The sequence below is a fragment of the Typopeltis vanoorti genome, chromosome 3 (genome assembly GCF_054136105.1).
Source record: "Typopeltis vanoorti isolate ZY-2024b chromosome 3, IOZ_Tvanoo_1.0, whole genome shotgun sequence".
NCBI lineage: Eukaryota > Metazoa > Arthropoda > Arachnida > Uropygi > Thelyphonidae > Typopeltis > Typopeltis vanoorti.
The window spans coordinates 78,303,031-78,316,581 of NC_143551.1; the positions used below are offsets into that span (position 1 = coordinate 78,303,031).

The 13,551-nt window shown below is 33.7% G+C and overlaps 1 protein-coding gene across 2 annotated transcripts in view; it reads right to left on the reverse strand.

Moving 5' to 3' along the window:
• LOC150108304 (uncharacterized) overlaps positions 1-13,551 on the reverse strand; it is a 55,951-nt gene that overhangs the window by 11,393 nt on the left and 31,007 nt on the right. The gene's annotated exons all lie outside the window — the stretch shown is intronic.

Below are 13,551 nucleotides of genomic sequence, written 5' to 3' on the forward strand. Positions count from 1 at the left end.
AAAATGAAGTTACTTATCGATACATATGAAAACTTATTTTTTTTTCATATATTGAATATGTAAGCATCATTTGTTACACAGGTCATTTCCAAGAAACTTCACTTCTTTGGAAAGGTACGCATACCCCCCCCCCCCTCTCCAATGTGGGACGCCATTATGCTGAAATATCAAAATATTTTTGACATCTTTTACTAGCAGCGGTGAAAACATTTCAAGTATGTCTAGATATGTTTCCTTTGGTTCGGTGGGAGGGAAGTCGGATAATGAGATTGAACATTCACTCACATCATATATCTTCTTTGAGGCTATTCCAGTTCAATAACATAATGTGGTTTTTTTTTTGGAATCCGAAATCCAAAGTTGTGCCGGTTCACTTTCCCAGAGATATATGAAATACTGCCTAATCTATAAACAAGATTTTTTGCGAGTATCTATCATCACTGTCCAATTGTGTAAGCGTTTATTCGGAAAATGCCACGTGATGAAATTTATCATTTTTCTTTTATTCGTTTATTATTCTTTATCTTCCGTTTATTTTACTTTTCACACGCGTGTAGATCTGCGCTTTGTGGGGGAAGGGATGAGTCTTCTGCGGAGAAATCGACGCCTAATAATAATAATAATTATTATTAAAGTTTTCTGACTCCCGAAGTCAGAAAACTCCTTCAGGGAGAAGTTTATATAATTACAACAAATGATTACTACAACAAACGTCCAGAGTCCACAAACTTATTGCGGAAGGTCTACTCTGTTGGAAACGTATCATATTTAACTTTAAATTCATTCAAATCCTTAGCATTCACAACACATTCAGGCAATGAATTCAACTCCCCACCGTAATAATAATAACAGTATAAATACTTTTTTTCAGATTACTCCTCTGTTATTCATCACTCTTTTGCACAACTTCCATGGATATCCTCTAGTTCTCTCCACCTCTCGTTCAATCATTTAAAAACTCTCCCCCGTATCCTCCCGATAAATACTGTCATCAGCTTAAATGTCATATCAGCATATTACCCTTTGATCTTCTATGTGCCAAGCTCTGTAGATTACATGCTTTCAATCCATCATCATAGCTAACATTCCACCATTCCACAATCCTGAAATCAGTTTTGTGAACCGCATCTGCACCTTATGCAAAGTTTCTTTGTTTCCTCCAAACTCTGGTGACTAGTAATAGTTATGAGAGGGATCTGCAGTTCTCTAGTAACAGACTGCAATTTTTTTTCAGATTACGTTTTCAAAACTATATAAAAGGGATCATATGGGTACACAAGAGCAACACTTCATCCGTCTTAGTGCCAAACATCGATAAAACATGGATTTAAAAATAGGCAAATAATTAAGAATTTGTTTAAGGTATGAGAGAATTTCTAAATTTATTCACTTATTCTAAAGACATCATGAATATTTTAATAAGAAGTTCAAGTGCTTTCAAAGTTTCTGTAGGTATTTATACTGGCTTCATTTTTATTAATAGGAGTAAACTATTAAAGTGTTTTTTTTTTTTCAGGATTTCACGCCTAATTTCTGCAATTCCCTGTAGTATCTTACAGTTATCGATTATTGGAATAAAATTAATTGTCGGGAGATTTGAGGTATCAGTGTAGTGTGGGTTATGATCTCTAACACCACACTAATAGAATACCGTACTGTAAAACAGGCTGGCAACAATGTGAAATATGTACTTATATTCTTAACATCATCGCAGTCAAGAATCATTAAAAAGAAAACTATGGATAAGCATAAATCTTATTCTGTTACACAACTTTTTAATATGTCGTTTACAGCTTACATTGCTATCAATTTTTAATTCTAAATAAGTTATAATATTCACGCTCGATCTCCATGCATTTGCAATTTGAATTACTTTTACAATTCCAATTGTGTATGAATATACAAAAGAAAAAATATTTTACTTTCGTTGGATTTTTTTTTCAATATTCAGAGTACGTCTATTAGAGTGGGATCAGTTTATGACTATTTTCAGATCTACATTTCATTACAGAATCTGCAGTAAAGATCAACAGTGTCATCTGCATCATTAATTTTACTTAGCAATTGTAGATCAGAGAAGCCGTTGACGTAGATTATAAACAAAACTGTCCAACAGTTCGTATTGATCTAAGAAATGCTTCCCTTACGAGCTCAAAGTTCATTTCATTTGCATGGTCAGTCAGCTGCTTTCTCGCTTTTTTAAATCCTTTTCTGCTTTGATCCTATTTTTTGATGGGGAGACTGATTTTATTTAAAAAAAAAACCAATCCACACGTAACGATTTCTCTTTTGGCGTTGCTATTTTTAGTTTCTCATAGTATCTTTGATTCTCAATAGATGTCACGTACATTCCACGTTTTCTAATTCTTGCGGGATAAAGATATCTAGGGAAAACTTCATCAGTCGATTTATCGAAGCTTGAAGACATAATGAAAGAATTACCCATACTAAAAACATTAATAAATGCAACTAGATGAACCTACTGAAAAAGCTCTTCAAATATATACAAACATTAGAACCTACTGAAAACTTCTGACCAGAACAGGCCTAAATCCTTGAAACGAATAATGATGGTTAGGTTGACAGAACTTTTGCCCCATCATGTGCATTGGGAACTATATTGTTGAATGTCAGTTAAACTGACTGAACTATACTAGCAAGAATAATTAAAATGATAATTATTCTTTGTTACTATTTGTTTGCAGAGTGAGTCGTCCGCCTCTCCAACCAACACAACATGGGTACGAATACCGCAGGGGGATTGAATGTTTGCGATTGCCTTTAAATTCGAGAGCCCACCTCCACTCTTACTGGAGGCCTGAAGTGGCTTGATTTCATGTTTCTAGAGCAGGGTTTCCGGACTATGTAAAAATAAAATAGGAAAAAAAAAATCCTCACCCCACATACAGACTATAGGTTTGCAACCTTTCAAGGATTCCCGGGAGGCATATATATAAACAAAATTAAAACTGGCGCATGTGAAATACGCTCTCCAACCAACACGCCTTGAGTTCGAATACGCCGTGGCATGAATGTTTGTGATTGTCTTTAAATGGGAAAGACCATCTCCACTCTTACTGGCGGCATGAAGTGGCTTGGTTTCACGTTTGGTTTCTAGAGCAGGATTTCGGGACTATGTAAAATAAAATAGGAAAAAATATCCTTAGCCCACCTACTGTACTAATATATTATAGGTTTGCAACCTTTCATGAATGGGAGGTATATATATATATATATAAAATAAACCTGGCGCATGTGAAATACCCGTAAAAGAGTAGAGAGTTATATAATATCTTTATATAAAAATAGACAACAATGGAGTTAGGGATACCTGCTAAGGGAAAAAAAAGATAAAGATTAAGACAGGGGAAATATAAGTCCAACGAGAGTGATTTTAATAAGGAATCTTTGGCCAGAAAGATCTTGGTTCGAATCCTGTCTCCATAAAGATTCATCTAACCAGAGAACTATTATAAAGGCTTTTCAAGTGAAAGTGAATTAGCCAGTCTCACACGCAGATGGAAATGTTTTTCCTTCCGAAAATTTGGATTTTTCAAGTCGTAAATCAAGCAAAGCTTCAGGGAAATTCAAAGAAAAAAAATCTAAAGCAATCGCCATTATTAAAGATAACTTTTCATTTATTATTATTATTATAAAACCTCCATGGAGTCAAAATATTCGCGTTAGTTGATTATGAACGCCAAGCAGAATGGTGGTTACTCTGAACAAGATCAAGATCAAGATCAAGATAAGGAATCGTGACGTGATTGGTTGTTGAGATGATGACGTCACTGTGTGTGTGTGTGTGTGTGTGTGTGTGTGTGTGTGTGTGTGTGTGTGTGACGCAATGAGTTTGGAGTGTTTGGAATTTCCCTAGGGGGCATATGTTGGACATATATGTCCCAAGAAAAATGATAAACTTTATCACGTGGCATTTTCCGAATAAACGCTTACACAATTGGACAGTGATGATAGATACTCGCAAAAAAATCTTGTTTATAGATTGGGCAGTATTTCATATATCTCCGTGACGTCGTCACGGACACATATGCCCCCAGGGAAATTCCAAACTCATGGCGTCGCACACAATGAAGTCATTATTCCAACAACCAATCACGTCACGATTCCTTATCTTATCTTGATCTTGTTCAGAGTGACCACCATTCTACTACGCCAGGAACGAAAGGTTTAGAACATTTGGAAATGCAGATAACACAATGACATTAAAGTTATTTTATTTTAAAGGAAATATATATATATATTCATTTAAAAAACATGACAAGTAAAAAGAAAGATGGAAGAAAAATCGTGGTAATAATAGCAGAAAAGAAAGATCAACAGAACGGTATAAGAAAATAATGACAAGGTGAAGATAATTGCAATAACAAATATTAGGATCACACAAAAAGTGAGAGCACAAGGTGTTTCTTTAAGATGGATTCTTAACCGAACAGGTATTTATTAGTATAACTGAACATACTATATTTGTTGCAATAACCATAAAAAAGTCTGAAAATATATTTAATACATAGATAATTGTAAATATCGAATTTGTAGATGTGATGTTGACAAATAAGTTTCATTAATGGCTCAGGGATAAATCCATTTGTAAATATGAGACAACTTTAAATACTTTTTTTTTTCAACTTGCAGTAACATTGTTACTGTGGAAAATAAATCAAACTGCATAATAATCGGAATAAATGTTATATATACAACTCTAAATGCAATCATAACAGAAGAATAGATAGATATACCAAAGCAACTTGCATTTACAAAACAACTAACAAATGTTGGGGGAAAAAAAGTGGACATTTAAACTTATAGAGTTACCCTAATAAACTAAGATATTTACCACTGCGTGAATTAGTTTATCATTCTAGCAAAATATAAAACAGCATTAATCTTTCTTTATGATATTCTCAAACTTCCAGGAACACAGCAGAGGATTACTCATGAAATGTAAGGAACAATACAAAACATTATTCATTTCATTCAGTGTTACGTTTCGTTCCATTACTCATTTCATTCTCAAACTGATCCCCTGTGGTCACTACTTCCACCAAAAAAAAGGGAATATATATATACCGAATCCCACATATGTCTCTCAAAGCTTTTTGATATTCTTCAGAGTTCACTAATTGCTCATCTGAAAGAGAGGATTAGGAGAACGAAGGCCGCTCGAACTGATAGATAACTGTTGCCAATTTTGGGCGCTGTTCGCTTTAAGAAAAAAAATTATTTTTTCTAAAATTATGCAATACAAGATATCCATCCTTTTTTTTTATTTTTTTTTTTAGCAACTAAAATAACTTATCTTAAGGCAAAAAAAAAGTGTTCTTAGACTGAAATTGAATTGCCACGGAAACTAGGACAGAAGTCATTCAAGTTAGTATAATACTGGGATATTCGCTATTTCTTATATCTATCCCGCCTCTTCTCATTTTTCTGACTTACTGCCATTCGCATTTCTTGATAGCAAAATTAATTTTTAATCATAAAATGATCTGTTTCCTCTAAAAATCTGTGGCATTATTATTTCATTTATTGTCTTATTTCTTATATTGTTTTATATTATTTAAGTTTAAGCAGATATATATCACACGAAAAAAAATATGGAAAAATATATTTGATTATTATATTACTATCAATATATATGACTATAAAATATATATAAATATATATATTTAAAACTGACTGTTAAAAAAAGCGTATCATATAATTTTCTAAGTTCTGTCTAGCAAGTTTGCTTTAATACGTGGATAATTAATTTTATAGTGCTTTGAACTGCCTCTCCAACAACAAAGATACGAAACAATATTCGTCTTAATTGTAAGTATTATTATTCTGCCCTCATGATAAGTTTTTGTCTTTTTGAAGTTCATGATTACATATCAGAATCGCGTCCGGTGTCTTGCTGCCTACATTTTTAAATTAAACAATAGAAAATTTATATTTCACACAAAAAAACTTTCCCAGTAATGCAGTCATTCTTATTTTAAATATGATCACAATATTGAATACTTCAATTTCTTTATTTATTATTGATGGAATGTCACCCTGTGTGTCGCTCAAGCATGCGTCGATGATCACATAGGGCCGCCCATGCATGTATTTGGAAAATAAATACAATTAAGCACCTTCCTACACAGGAAAAAAAAAAAAAACTGGCATAAAACAAGTAACAAGACAAGAGCTATTGCACATGTTTTATGTGCCGTGAAAAATCTTATTTCTGGCGACCTCAAAATTTAAGCCATGTAATCTGAGCAGTATGGTAATATAGTAAAATTGGTACTATAATACATGCACCACTAGGATTATCTAGTGGTGCATGTATTATGATATAATGTGACGCAAACAATTGCTTATGTGTGTGTATCAAACGAAGTTGTAGTTTGCGCTTTTAGAAAACTGAGTTAAGTGTAATAAACTTTCAGTATGTGTAAGACAAAAAGATCACATGTAAAGCAAAAATGATCAACAAACACTGACAAATGTTTCTTGAATGATCCTTCTTTTTTTATTTTTGTTTTTTTCCCTTCTGAAAGAGCAATGTTATTCCCTGAAAGTAAAATACTAAGCAGAAATTCCGTATTCCTCTGATAAACAAAATATTTTATTTATTATTATATTTTTCATTATGTACGGGCGTCATTCCTAAGTTAAATAATCATGAATGTGCAATATGTAACAATGAGGCCAAAATTAATTATTTTGCAGTAAGAAAAAAAAAATCTATGGATTATTTGCGTGCCGAAAAATCAGCTATGCTCAATAAGACGGCTTTTAAGATTATTTCTATTTTCATTAAGATGTGGATATCACTTCAAGTATCTTAAGTGCATTTTTGTTTTATATATTCTTTTGTCTCGCACATAATGGAGTATTAGTTAGCGAAATTCCCTGAAAATGTTAGCTAAACTGCAGGAGAAATGAAAGTCCGTTTATTTTCTTTTATTGCATGTTGTTTTAATATGTAAATTATTACAGATTTGCCACTCTATCGAAGGCCCATTTCAGAACTCATTTGGTCCATCGCTGAGACAGACAACCGCTCAGAAATAACAAATGAAAATGGCGTTTTCAAAGCGCTGAAAACGCCATTTGTTAGTATGTCAATTTGTGAACAAAAGAATGTAAAATCCTTAATGATTGTATGTGTCTGGGGGGGGGGGGAAGAAGGAATACAGAGTTTTACACAAATATGCATCTTTGTGAACAAAAGATGTAAAGAAGGCAAAATCAACTTTATTAACAGAACATATCGAGCGTTCTTTGAAAGGACTTCCATTACTGAATATTTCAGTTTTATTTTGGCTTCTAAATTCCAAAATCAAAAACGCGAGACATCTCGTTAATTCATACGCAATAATTAACCAGAAGTACTATAACTAAGGCAACTCTTCACGTATATGACGAAGTTCCCAAAATTTTCTCGAGTAGCATTTAATTGCATACATCCCGAAATCAGTAAACAACACTTGCAGTTGAAAATGAACAGTAAATGAGAACAGTAAAGTTCTCATTGCACAACCTACAAGAGGAGTGGAGAGGAGAGGAGCTGTACACTGAATATGAAAATTATGGAAATTTTGCATACAGACGTTTCCTAATACGACTAGTCAGTTACAGTTTATCTTCAACTGTTTTTCATAATCCAAACAAACTGAGTTCAGTTCTAATGAATTATTTAAGAACAGAATTTTTAATATGAGAATCACGAAACTGTGGAATTATAACAATGATTGGTATTTATTTAAGTTGGATATATCCTTGAAAAAAAAAAAAAAAAGCGTGTGATAAGATACCAAGGGAAAAATTGTTCAGAACACTAAAGTGTTAAGTAATGTGTGCAGCGAGATTACCGCTTGTACAGTAGCGAACAAGCAGAATTTTCGTCAAGTACTTGATTTTGGTTTTAGGTCACTATTTACAAAATTTAGTTCAAATTTTGGTAGAGTGCTGCATGTTCAAACTGTCTCTACGATGTTTATTAGTAGGATTGTGCATTTTTAATAGTGAAAACAAGATGACATTCTTAGTGTTTTATTTATTTTGTGCAGCTATAAAATATGGATACATCTCCAAGAAAGGTTCAAAAATATGTATTCTTTCTCAACACACACCCATGACTCAAAGACAAATTACCAATGAGTGTGGTGTTGTTTTTGTGTACTTAATGCGTTTTTAAAGAGGTTTAGGGAGACAGGTACCTTTTCTCTTGACAGAAAAGGAAAATACGGACGAAAAAAGAAAAACTACACTCATTCACTCAAGATAGTAGTATTACTTACTAGTTAGGAAAAGTAAAATGAATCCAAGACTGTCTGCTGTAGACTTAGAGGCTTGACAGCTAGTGGAATTAATGTTTCTGACATGACAGTCCGTCGAAGATTGCTGGAAGCAGGGAGGACTGTCCACAGACCAAAAAAGAAACAAGTGTTGGCTATGCAGAAAAAAGAGGCTCCAGTGGGCAAAAGTGTACAAATATTAGATTGTTGAAAAGCGGAAGGTCATATTCTCAGATGAGAGCCATTCCTTTGTCCAATGAGAGGGAGTAATCTATACTTGCAAATCAGCGGCTGAGAAGACTTCTCCCGTCCACTCTCAACAAGCTCTTAAACACCCAGCTAAAAAGATGTTCTGGAGTTATTTTACACATGACGGTCCAGGATCAAAAGAACTCATCTTCCAACAGGATCTCTCTCCATGCCACACCTAATAAAGTGAAAGAGTTCCTTAAAAATCACAACATCCAATTGCTTTAGTGGTCAGGTAACTCTCCTGACGTTTGTGGGCCATAGTGAAAAAGACCTGGAAAATTAAATTGTGATACAAAGGATAAATTAATACAATCCTTTATCACAGTATGGTTTCGACCATACTGTGATAATGCAGAAATAAGAAAAATGTGTTCTATGTTGGTAAAGCCCATGCTTAAGCGAATTAATGAACTTAATTAGGAACAGAGGAGCACATATAAATTATTAGATAAAATTGGAGTTTAATTATTTTCTTATGAAATTAAAAATTTTTCTTTAAAATGTCAATGTTTGGATTATTTTTTTGCTACTGTACTTAAATGCAAGTAAGCAGCAGTTAAAATTGAAATATGTATATACAGGTTTGAGGGGACATAGTGGTATTTTTAGAGATACACATCATTAATGAGCATAATATTATATTTAATATCAAAATGAGAAATATTAAATTCAGTTCTCTACTTTATAGATGATATCGTCTTAAATAAATCTTTCATAAGATCTTAAAATAACAGATTAATTAACTGCTGCAACAAATTTGGTATAAAATTCTGCAATAAGATGATCAATATGAAACTGAAAGGAAAATAATAATAAAAATTATTTAAATATAAAGAGCCAATAGGCTTCATTTCGGCGATATAAACATTATTTAAATTAAGGGGATATTAAATCCCACATTGTTTTAAAACCGAATAAGAAACTCAAAGATTGGAATCAGAGAGTTTCATGCCGAATATAGTCAACTATAAAAGTATCGGCGATTGCTAGCGTGAGCTAATGCAAATAGTCCTATTACGTAGTACAATCTCGGGCAACTCGTTGCAAAGGTGGGTAAAGTTCTGATCGTTATTCTTGGTATTTTCCATAATGTAAAAACACATTTCCTAGGAAATGTATGCTGTTTTTACATTATGATGGGAGGTCACCACCCAGACCGGTTTCAGCCTTTTTTGAGGCTTCATCAGCTAGACCAAATAGATACCAAAGGGTATAGCGAAAAGAACTTATATACTCTGCTATACGAGTTCTCAAAAAGATGCAACCATTAAGTTATTTAAATATAAAGAGCCAATAGGCTTCATTTAATTTAAATAATGTTTATATCGCCGAAATGAAGCCTATTGGCTCTTTATATTTAAGTAACTTAATGGTTGCACCTTTTTGACAACTCGTATAGCAGAGTATATAAGTTCTTTTCGCTATACCCTTTGGTATCTATTTGGTCTAGCTGCTCACTGATGAAGCCTCAAAAAAGGCTGAAACCGGTCTGGGTAGTGACCTCTCACCATAATGTAAAAACAGCATACATTTTCTAGGAAATGTGTTTTTACATTATAGAAAATACCAAGAATAACGACCAGAACTTTACCCACCTTTGCAACGAGTTGCCCGAGATTGTACTACGTAATAGGACTACTTGCATTAGCTCACGCTAGCAATCGCCGATACTTTTATAGTTTACTATATTCGGCATGAAACTCTCTGATTCCAATCTTTGAGTTTCTTTTTCGGTTTTAAATAATGTGGGATTTAATATCCCCTTAATTTAAATAAAAATTATTTTATTATTAATTAAATAACATTAAATTAAATATATTAAATATTAAATTATTATTAAATTAAATTATTAAATTATTATTAAATTTAATTATTAAATTAAATATCTTAGAACTTTTAAATTAAAGTGTAAAGACTATGGGAAATAAAAGGTGTGGTATTAGAAGATCTATTTTTAAATATGTAAACGGATAGCAAAATATGAAAGAGTGGCATGGTGAGGGACCAGTCAATAAATTTTAAATGAAATTTTATATATATATATATATATATATATATATATATATATATATATATATATATATATATATATACACATCTTAGCTAATTATGGGAACTTTTAAAGTGTAAAGACACACTCTCTCTCTATATATATACATGTATATGTGTATATGTGTGTGTGTGTGTGAAACTATGTAAAGACTATATATATAACAAACTAAGTAGTAGTATACAGCATGCTTTAAGCCAATTTTAATATAGATCTGGGAGTTAGATTATAATTTTTTTAAAAAAAAGTTGATAAAAGACTGGGTCCCACTGATATGAATTCGGAGAAAATCAAGATATGACTATTAGTGACAGAAATATATTAAAAAAGAATATTAAAAAAAAAGGAAGGCATTACTATTCCTAAATAATGGTCAGAATATTAATATCCTGATTTAATATTCGAGAATTGGGTGTGCAGGACCGAACCTAAAGTGTTATTAGTTATCTGATAAAAAGAAAGATGAAAGAATTAGAAAAACATGTTTGATGAATAAAGATTCAGGTCAAATGAGAATAACAGATGGAATGATAAAATTAAGACTAACTTAAAAGGAAAGAAAATAATTGCCAACAAAATTAGAGAGCTGATAAATCATAGACCAATATGGAAAAAACTGTTACAGATAATTAGAAATCTTTTGTTGGGGCATCCTTTACGTTCGTTCAGGGTATATGGCAAGAAACGATGTATATAAAGCAGGTAATCAACCAGAAAATGTTCTTAGGATTTCATTAAAAAAAAAAAAAAAAACAGTAAAAAATTATGCTATCAATGAATCCATATTAACAACAAGAATTCGTTTTTAATGTTATGAAGGAGAGCGTCCGGAACTGCACGTGAACTTCGACAATTTGTGGGAATGGAGGGAGGGATCAATTAGCCCTATATATCTTTGAATGAACTATTCGAAAAAAAAAAAGGGGGGGGAGTAACATACATCGCAATAGCAACGTTTTTCAGGAGATATGCAAATAAACATTAAAAGCTGTTATTACACTTGATTTAAAAAAATGAACAAATATGTTTTATTGCATATTGCACTGCTGAATATCAAGAATTTCAGCAGTGATTCTTGATAATACCCACCGCTTTCATTACACAAGAGTTCAACAGGACACAGTCTGCCATATTTGAAGCATGAAATTAATGAAAGAAATGCTGCACTTTGACAATGAATAATAATAATAAAATAAGCAGGCTCCTCTCCTCTTCTATCGATTGCGTCCAAATTTGGAGTATGTCATTTCTTACGTTGCTAAGGTCCCCTTGAGATAGAAAGTAGAAAATAAGGATGCGATTTAAAGCCTTCGGTATTTATAAAGGAAAAGTGCCTCCTCTGCAAACATCTCTACAAGAACATCATGTAAACTATTTAGATCAAACTTTAAATACAGTCGTTTCTTACTTTGATAAAGAAACCTAAGAAACGATCCCAAGAATTTCCTAACAACCGTCTCAAAATGAAGGGTAATGACTAGGAGCAGGTAGAAAGTAAAGATGCAACTTGAGGACATTGGTAGCTATAAAACGCATCGTTCAATCTATTTCGACCAGTTATTCGTGGGCTGCTTTAACTATTTCCACTAAAAATTCTAATTCGATATTCCAAATAACTAAGCAAAAAAAAAGTCAGCCAAGTACTGATAAAACTGGTCAGCTATAATTTGAAGCACCCGCTACCTGGCTGGTATCATTGCTTTTACCTATTGAGAATATACTTTCAGAAATTACAGCAACACCGTAACAGAAACAAGTAACATCACTAATACAAATTATGAATTGCAATCCCCTTAAGTACTTCGGTAATCGGATCACTTTTATTTACATATGAAGTTTCTTTAATTAAATAATTAATTGCACATAAACATATTAAATTGTTCGTTTTCTAAATAAATACTACACACACACACACACACAAAAAGAGAGAGAGCTTTATGGTTTCTATACTGTCATGTGTAGCAGATTTGTAAAGCACTGAGTTAGCTTTGCATTAGGAACCCCCCTAACCTCGATTTATACTCGTATTAACGAAGTACCAGGTGATATCAACGTCACGTGCGGCTACTATAAATGTGCACACCTATCCTCTGTATGGAATCAGTAAACGTTTGCCAGTAATGGAGAAACGAGGCGACGTTAGCCAATTTGACCGCGGGTAGATAATTGGGGACCACAGAGGGCAGGTGCCAGTATTTTGAAACAGCCGCAATTGTTGGTTGCTCTCGCACTACTGTATAAAGAGTGTACCAGGACTGGATTAACTATGAACAGACATCCAGCAGAAGGGCTCACATTGGTCAGCCCTTCTGCTGGATGATCCTAGAGGTGAGTGTTGGGTGTTCTGATTGGTATCTCAGCAACGACGTGCAACTCTCACACAGTTCACCCATCAGTACAACAGCGGGCAGTTTGACTCATTCCCACATGCACTATACCTTGATTCGCCTGGGATTCCACAGCCGGAGACCATACCCATGATGATGACAAGGCATCGCAAAGAATGGGCCAAGGAACGTCAGAAATGCAGCAGAAACGGGACTCATCACTCAAGACGACTCTTCTTCCCTCGACAGATGGAAGAAGAGCCGTCTTGAGTGATGAGCTCCGTTTTCTGCACCATGCTGATGGCTGAGTTCGCATTTGGGGTAAACAGCATGACGCTCTATCCACTGGTTGCACGGTTGAGGTTCAACAGACCGATGGAGGTGGTATTATGGTGGGGAGCTTTTTCCTTGCACACCTTAGGTCCGTTAGTTATCATCCCACAATGATAACTAACGGACTGAATGGCGAACGCTACAGGGACCTGTTAGCCAACATCCATATCTGCAGGAGGTCTACCCCGACCACAGTGCCATATTTCAACAGGACAACGCTCCTTGTCATCGGGCTCGTACTACTGAGTGGTTGGAGGAACATGACAACGAATTCCCACATTGCCTTGGCCCCCAA